Here is an 8,828-nt window from a genome sequence, read left to right as displayed (position 1 = left end):
CTTCTGTAACTAGTAGGTCTACAATGTCTTCTGGTCCTATCAGGCACAAATTGTGATGCACAGACACATACAGGCACACAAAATAAAGCGATAAAGTGATAAAAATTAAAAAGCAAATGTGCCAGCCTAAAATATCTGACACAAACTTCATTACAAAGAAAATCATTACTTCAGGAGAACTTAGTGTGAAAATGTTTGAGGTTGATGGTTTAGGCTATCAACCTGACCTCTGTTGGCTTTTAAGGGATTTCTTCCAGATAAATAGAGCACTCTCCAGGGAAAATGTGGGCAAATGAATCCTCAACTAGTGCCACTAATGTGGGAAGAAATACATCTGATCCTTCTGTTTCGGAGAAAGGGAATTCATTTGCAAAGGATCCAGTCAGCCCCAGGAGAGATGGTGCCCAGATGAAAGGCCCACTTTTCAGGGATTCAGAGATGCTCCAGTGTGTCCTTCAGCCGTGTATTTTCCAGGCCTTGGTAGAAAGTTTTCTTCCTGAACTTACAAGATGGTATTGGCTAGCAGAACCTAAGCAAAAGGTTTTCACTCCCTTCTCCTAAGATGCAGACCTAAAGGGAACTGTGGCCCTACCAGTGAGGAGCGTCCGGCTGCTGGCCCCGCATCATGTACCAGTGAGGAACGTCCAGCTGCTGGCCGTGCATCACTCTTAAAATGGACATGGGGCTGGCTTGAGCCAGTGTGAATAGCTTTCATCTGTGGAGCTGAGAAAAGGGTCAAAGAACAGCTAATTAAAAAGAATTCCTCCTGCTGCTACAGAAATACAATAATGACTTTAAAAGGTTTTCCTCTTTTAATTAAATGCCAACTATCTTTGCTGATTTCAAGCCTAAATTGCTAATGCTGTTTTAACTAATTCTCGTGATTACAAAAGAGGAGATGGAAAGCCAACAGCAAATACATGAAGAGTTTGTGTCCCACATCATTTTATCCAAATGAAGGTTCATTCTTTCTCTACTTTTCTCAGGAAGCTAATGGTGGCTGTTAGGTAGGGGATAGGGGCTCAGCAAGTCTGCCCACTCACAGAAGCCATGCTGTCACAGCTCAAAGAAATGGCAAGCACCCTACAGAGCGAGCCTGACAGTGAATCTGAAATCTTCATACAGGTTTCCTAGGTATCCAGCCTCCAAGATATAAATGCCAGAATCCAGACCAGAGCAGTTCTGCAGCTTTTTCTGTCTTGACCCTTCCAGTAGATTTTGGGATGCCCATGGCTCCAGGGAGAGACACACCCTACCTAAGACTTCCCAGACACCTGATTCCAGGAGGATGAAGCCTCCTCAATTCTCATTTCCTATGGAAGTTCACAGACCAAGGCCATCAATGGCACATGTACACACCTGAGTAAGGAAGGGGGTACACCCTGTGACCCTTCTCCCCACTGCCCTACATCCTCTCCTCCTCCAAATGCAAGATCCTCTTCCTCATCCTCTGCCAACAGGGGATCAGAGACAGCCATGAGTACAGGCAAGGACTACGGCCAACCGTGTGGTCTGAAACCTTCCATTCCTCTGAGACTTACAGTGTAACCCCGCTATTCTGCCCTTGTGGGTCTGAACTCTTCTTAGAGCTCCAAACGTGTTCTTGTCTGTCTGTAGTGTTACTAACACTTTTAATACACCTCTTACCCAAAAGGTCACTCTGCCTTGGTGCCCACCTTGAACCCTAACCTGAACCTTTCAGTGGGTGTGATGTCACCACAGTCATGATGGCGGCTGTCGCCACCTGTAGACTATCATCTCACCATGAAGCCCCTGGATCCACAGGCTGGGCCTCATTATCTTTCTTTGGTCCTCTTTGAGCTGTCTGGGCTCATGAATTTCAACCTGAGAGCTTTATAAGGTCAGGACCAGGTTCGTCCCATTAGCTAATCCAGGAGGCACAGACCTCTCTGTAGTGCGGAAGGTGAGACTACCCTACCCCCCTCCAGCTGTAACTGACCTTGTCACTTTTTATCTTTAAACTTTTATCATTTTTATGTATGTTCATGTGTGTATATATGTGCACCATGTGTATATAGTGCCCACAGAGGCCAGCAGAGGGATCTTCTGACAGGAAGCCTTTGCAAGAGAGTGGAGAAAAGGAAGCCACCTATAAATGATGGTGGCAGATCACAGCTTGACCAGCCCTGCCTAGCTATGCCTACCTCTGTCCCTTTGCCTAAATCTAAACTCATGCCAATACCACGAATGAATGATGGGCATGAGGGGTCCGTGGAGGCTCTGTGTCCCTTTCCCCAATGCAGCCACAGGGAACGAATCACTTTTCCCCTGCTTTTTATCACTAATTAGGATTTTAAAATGCACTCATGAAGGACAGGTGGCAAACCTGCCTTGTTGGGGCACACAGGCTGCAGACCTAAGTCTGATAACAGTGCTAGATTCAAGTCCGTCCGAATAGGGTCTCATTTCAGTTCCACTGTCTATGAAGAGCCTTTTTCGAAGTGAAGCCCCACTCTGAGATACTGGGGATTAGCCCTTCAGCATATCTGTTTTCAGGAGTCAGAATTCAACTCCCAGCAGAGCTAGGAGCTCTGTACTGAGGCCTGACAGCCCAGGAGAGGACTCACAGATTGGATCAGATTTGCCACCCTAAAATCCTGTGTGAAGGGCTGTTCAACCCTTATTTTCAGAGCATCTCTGAATTCCCCAAAACATCTGTACTCTTCCTCAGATGACCCTAACAACAAACTCTGTGAAACAGAAAATAATGCGCTCACTTCCAGTGGAGATAGAGTTTCGGGTAGCAGTGGGACCAGCCTATGATCTCATAGCCAGAGAGCTGTGAGGCTGGGATTCCAAGCTGTGTCTGTCTGCCTCCACGTCCAGGGTTCTCTGCACGCTACCAATTTGCTAACAGCTTCTTCCTTTTTTCTTTCAGAAGATCACTCATCTGAATTGTGGGTTTTTATTTTCTTTTTTAATTAATTGGGCAATTTGCATAGAAGGGAATAAATTACTGACAGAGAAAGGCACATTTTCCTAATCAAATGTGTTTATTTAAAGCTGCAGGGGAAAAGCTAGCAGGGAGACAAATGAGTGGTGGTTGCTGGTCCTGGAGAAGAGCAGGGCTTGTGGGTGGGGGGCGCTCAGACACCTGAAAGGAAGATGCAGGAGGGGCAAGTGAGCAGGTGTGAGCTCCAGCCAGGGTGTGGACACATGGCAGTTACTGGAATAGCAGGGCAAGTCAAACCTAGTATTCTGCCTGCCGGACCTACATTTGTGAACATCTGCGAAACGCTGTAATCGTGCCACTTGGGGTGGGGATTCGGCTCACTGGAAGAGCTCTTGTCCTGGGTGTACAAGGTCCTGGGGTCAGTCCCTAGAGCTTCAAATCAACAATAATTAAAAATAACAACAGCCACAACAACAATATTCACACTGGCCTCTGCAAAGCCCAATGGCTGATGATACCATTATCCAACGTAATTGATACAGAAATAAAGCATATTTGGGGGGGAATACCATGAAGGCTTCAGGAAATGTGCAGAGTTTGATGAGAATTCCTTTAGGAAAAACCACCAGGAAGAAGTGTCTATGGCTGAGACTCCCAGTACATAGATCCAGGCTGCAGACAGACATTTAGGAATTATTGGCAGTTTTTTTTTAAGCCCATAAATTCAACCATTCATTCTAGGAACTAGTAGGCAAGCAAGTTCAGTGTGTAAAAATAGACTATTATAATTCTGTGACAAAGGGTTTTTATTTATTTTATTTTATGTAAATTTTATTTATTTATATTTTATTATTTATATTACAACTCCGTGAGAAATCTGTAACACAAGATTTGAGAGGATTACAACAGAAGATCTTACCTAGTTTGAAAGGACTGAGAAAAATTTCAGAATAACAATGAATTTTAAATTGTGTCCTGATTGTGAGCTGGAATGTGATAGAGGACCTCACGGTTTGGAGATGGAGGAGCCCCTGGGAGCAATCCCACCAGAGGGCAAGTAGGACTGGGCATTGTGAGCCAAGCCATTATTAGAACCAATTCTAGACCTGATCTGGTGTCCCGATGGGAAACAGGTTCCCTTCGTATATTGTCAAAGTAATTCTACTCTAACGGGCAGACCCAGCATCTCACCAAGACTGTAAAAGTTATTTTTGGCTCAGGGAAGAGCCTCATGGACATGACATGTACAGTTAGGGACCCGTGCTCCCTCCATCCTGTGGTTCTATAATCCCTGAAGGTGGGGAGTCCCCAGATTGTACATGCTGAAGGCTGGGGAGGGTTAGTGAGAAAGAGCAGGAAAGCACATCACCGACTTAAAAGAGCCAACCTAGACACTCTGCGTTCCACACCTGCTCACACAGGGCAGGGATGACCGGCATGTATGAAATTGTCCACGTTCATTCACACACAGTGATGATGACGGGCATGATAAAAGCGTGGACAAAAGAGGCAGACCTGGTGATAACTTCCAATAGGAAAAGGGATTGTGAGAGGTTCCAGGGACCTGGAAAGCTCTGTCAGGATCAGCATCAACTTGAGTAGCAGAGAGAGCACTAAGCACTGCAGAAGGAATGGGAACACTGAGCACTATGGAAGGAATGGGAACACTGATCACCGTGGAAGGAATGGGAGTACTGAGCACTGTAGAAGGAATGGGAGTACTGAGCACTGTAGAAGAAATGGAAACACTGAGCACTGTAGAAGAAATGGGAGCACTGAGCACTTGGAAGGTATGGGAGCACTGAGCCCTGTGAAAGGAATGGACTACAGCAGGGCTCAGCAGGATTCAGTGGGCATGGGCCACAGAGCTGATTTGCTGAGTGGATCGTGAGTGCAAAAAGGAGCAACTGAGGCATGAAGCCAATATGACAGCTGTTTTATCTGGAGTGTGACTCCTGCACATCTCTGATGTATAAAGATTTATTTGTAATAAGAACCCATTGCTACTCTTTAAGGCCTTAGGATACTCAGCTTATATAAAGCCTCATGCACTATCACCCTCCCAAACGTTAGCCTTCCAGAATTAGAAAGTGGCTTTATACACAAGTCCTTACAAATAAACGCAAGCACACACACATCAGATGATCCAATGAGTGTCTCTAATGACATTAAAACTTCCAAGTCTAAAAGAAATTCAAGTCTGTGTAGCGCAGTAGCCACCAGAGTGGCCTTCTCCAGTAGCTAGCTGATAAGAGTAGATGCAGATAGACTCACAGACAAACATTAGGCGGAACTCTGGGAACTCTGCAAAAGAGGGGGAGGAAGGATTGTAGTAGCTGGAGAGTCAAGGATACCAGGAGACTAAGACCAATCCATTAAGCATGGGGCTCCCAGAGACTGAAGCAGCAATCATGGAGCCTGCATGGGTCTGTGCTAGACCCTCTGCACACTTGCTGTGGTTGTTTAACTTGGGGTTTTTGTGGGATGCCTAACAATGGGAGTGGGGATATCTCTGATTCTTTTCCTATTGGGTTGCCTTGTCTAGACGATATGAGGGTTTGTGCCAGGTCTCACTGTATCTTGGCATGATGTGTTTGATTGATATCATTCTTTTCTGAAGGGAAACAGAAGAGCAGTGAATGTGGGATGAGAGGCGAGGCTGGGGAACTGGAAACTGGGAGGAGTGGAGTGAGGAAAGGCTGTGGTTGGGATGTGTTGTATGGGAGAAAAATACAAAAAGAAAAAAGTTCAGGTATCTGAAGCAACTTTGATATAAACTACAAGTGAGTGAGTGAATGTGTTGCTGTAGGTAGGACTGTGTCACTTCCGACTGCCAGGGAATGAAGAGACAGCAAGCAGAGAAGGAATCCGAGGCTGATCTTGGTGCTTTTCACTGAGGGAGGTCAAGATAGACTTGCATTTGCCTGAGGCAGATAATGATGGGTGAGTTAGTTAGATGACAGATAATGGATAATGCACACACACACACACACACGAATACACACACATACACAGGAATACACACACTCACATGCATGCATACATACTACATAGGTCATGCCAAGAGGGACTAAAAGCAACACAGCTCTGTACTGATAAGCATACTTAACACCCAAGTCTTGGTTCCTTAGTATCTTTTGCAATAGGAGAAACTAAGGCTTCTTGGAAACACAACAGAGTCCAGGACTAGAAAGGGGAAAGAAGATGTTTAGATGAGCCTGGAGGGCGAACTGAGAAGATAATGAGTACTGGAGGGAGGTGTGGCTCAGTAGTCGAGCACTCCCGTGGCATGTTCAGGTCTGTGGGTTTGTTCCTTAGCAGTGCAAAATATGTACACACACATGCATGCATATATATACACACAACTATACACAAACATATATACACACAGTATATGTACATATGTATATGCACACACATTCATACATGCCCCACATACATGTATGCACACATACATACACATCTATACATGTATTCACACAGACATGAATATATATATACATACATGTATACATGGACACATGCATATAGACACACACGCACATACATACCTGCATCTTTTCATACACACATTTATGTAATACACATATGCACATATACATGTGTAAATACTATATACTATATACACATATATACACACATGTGTACATACATTTACATATACAATCACATATACACATATATACACACATATTTACATACATTAATATGCCCATACATAAATGTTCTGTGGGATTGCAGGTCATATCTTGCATCTCAAAAGGGATTTTAGTTGCAAATCCGGTGACATTTGAATAAAGTCTATAGTTTTATTTTTAAAAATAATCTATGTGAAGAGCTTGCTTAACATTTTTTTCAGAATATGTGACTGTGAAGTAACATTTTAATTTTACCATTAAAAATTATATTTTGAAGCTGGGCAGTGGTGGCGCATGCCTTTAATCCCAACACTTGGGAGGCAGAGGCAGGTGGATTTCTGAATTCGAGGCCAGCCTGGTCTACAGAGTGAGTTCCAGGACAGCCAGGGATACACAGAGAAACCCTCTCTCAAAAAAAAAACAAAAGAAAAGAAAAAAATTATATTTTGATACAACTAAATGCAAGAACTAAAATTGTGCATAGAGATGGGAAATGGGTCACCCCTGGTTCCGACAGTCTGTAAGTGGGACCAGGGAAAGAACCACAGCTGTAAGCTTCCAAAACGCAGACAGAAAGGAGCCAGTTTTATGTTATAGGGCCTTCAAGGCAGTTAACATGCTTAGCCCACAGCAGCCCTGTAGGAGAGTGAGGTGCTTATAAATAATTCCACTTTCCAATCAGGGAAACCCAAGCACAGTGAGGGGCTTAGCAGTAGGAGGGATTGGTTGTGTCTATTGCAGGTGAATTGTTGAGAATCATTTCATGAGATCCTCATCAAACGAGGCAAACGCAATGGTGATCCCGATGTGAAGGATAAGGCAGCTGCAGTGTAGAGAAGAGCTGGCAGATACAGGCTGCTTTCCCCACTCTCAGGGATACTACGGACCCCTTGCCCCATCCTGTGCAGGCTGAAACCCAGCCCAGTGCTCACCAGGATCCTCAGATGAGACACACTCAGACCATCCACAGACTCTAAGCGCCGTCCTTTTGATTGAAAGCAGAGAAAGACAAAGAAAGAGGAGACCCAGGAGACGCAGAGGAAGAAGCAGCAGGTTTCCAGAGGGCAATCTGGCCAGTGGAGGGCAACTGTGACCAGTTGAGCTCCTGGGTCCATGTTCCCTCAGAGGGGACGATCCTTTCTGATGGATGAAAGGACAGGAGAGGGGCTTGGGGGGGTAAATGCTGTGTTATGCTAGACTGAGTCTGATGATGGCATTGACGTTGCCAAGGAAACCAGCCTTTTCTCTCGACTACTCACACCTGCTAGTTTTTTGGACTTCTTGGGAAAAAGAAGATGAGGAATTTATCTCTGCTTCTCCTGAGTCCCCAGTCAGATTAGGCTGGGGTGGGGGTGGGGGTGGGGGTGGGGGAATGAACTGATCGTGGCAGTTGGCAGTTAGGAAGAGGTGGTCTCTCAATTTTCCTGAATAATAACATGTCTCCTTAAAATAACTCTGCCCTGGTTGCCTGCTGGGATCCCGCTCCAGCACCACCATCGCCTCCCCCTGACAGGCAGCAATTATCTATTTATCCCATTCCCCTGTCCTCCAGCCTCAACTGTGAGCCTCAGAGAGCCAGGCAGTTTCTCTCTAGGCGGAGGCTTTGCATGCAGAGGATAGGGAAGAGATCTCAGGAGCTGCTGTGAGACACAGCGGGCTCCCCTGCCCCCTTGAAGGCTTAGGAGGATGCCTGCATTGTACCTCCCTCCTGAATTCTTCCCTGAAGCAGGAACCTGTCCTTCACTACCCAGTTCTCAGATTGACACCCACACTGAGACACCCAACCTGCTCCCAGAGACCCCACATCACCGTTCTGCACAGCGGAGGTCCCTCTCAGAAGAATTCCTGATGTTGGTAAATAGATTACAAGGTATGCAAAGGCCACAGAGGGAGTTTGTTCCACTAGATGAGGCCCTGGCTTTATGACATTGCTGGCCCAGCATGGCTCTGTGAAGAGGCGCTTTTCTTGACTAAACCTTTGGTTAAAGGCTTCTTCTCACCAGTAGCCACTCCTTGCTCATGCAGGCGATTGTGTCCCCTTTATTCTGATGAGAAAATTATAACTCCATCAGGAATAGCATTAGGGTCACTCCTTGTAATGGGGGTGGCCATTGTCCCCACTCTGCCCATTTCTCCCACCGTTATACACATTATATAGGGTCTGCCAAGGTGGATAAAAGAAAACTGTTGTTTTCTTTTTCTCCTTCCTTCCTTCCTTCCTTCCTTCCTTCCTTCCTTCCTTCCTTCCTTCCTTCCTCCCTCCCTCCCTCCCTCCC

Source organism: Mus caroli, chromosome 11 (genome assembly GCF_900094665.2).
Source record: "Mus caroli chromosome 11, CAROLI_EIJ_v1.1, whole genome shotgun sequence".
NCBI classification, from domain to species: domain Eukaryota; kingdom Metazoa; phylum Chordata; class Mammalia; order Rodentia; family Muridae; genus Mus; species Mus caroli.
Note: the sequence above shows the minus strand (reverse complement) of the source record.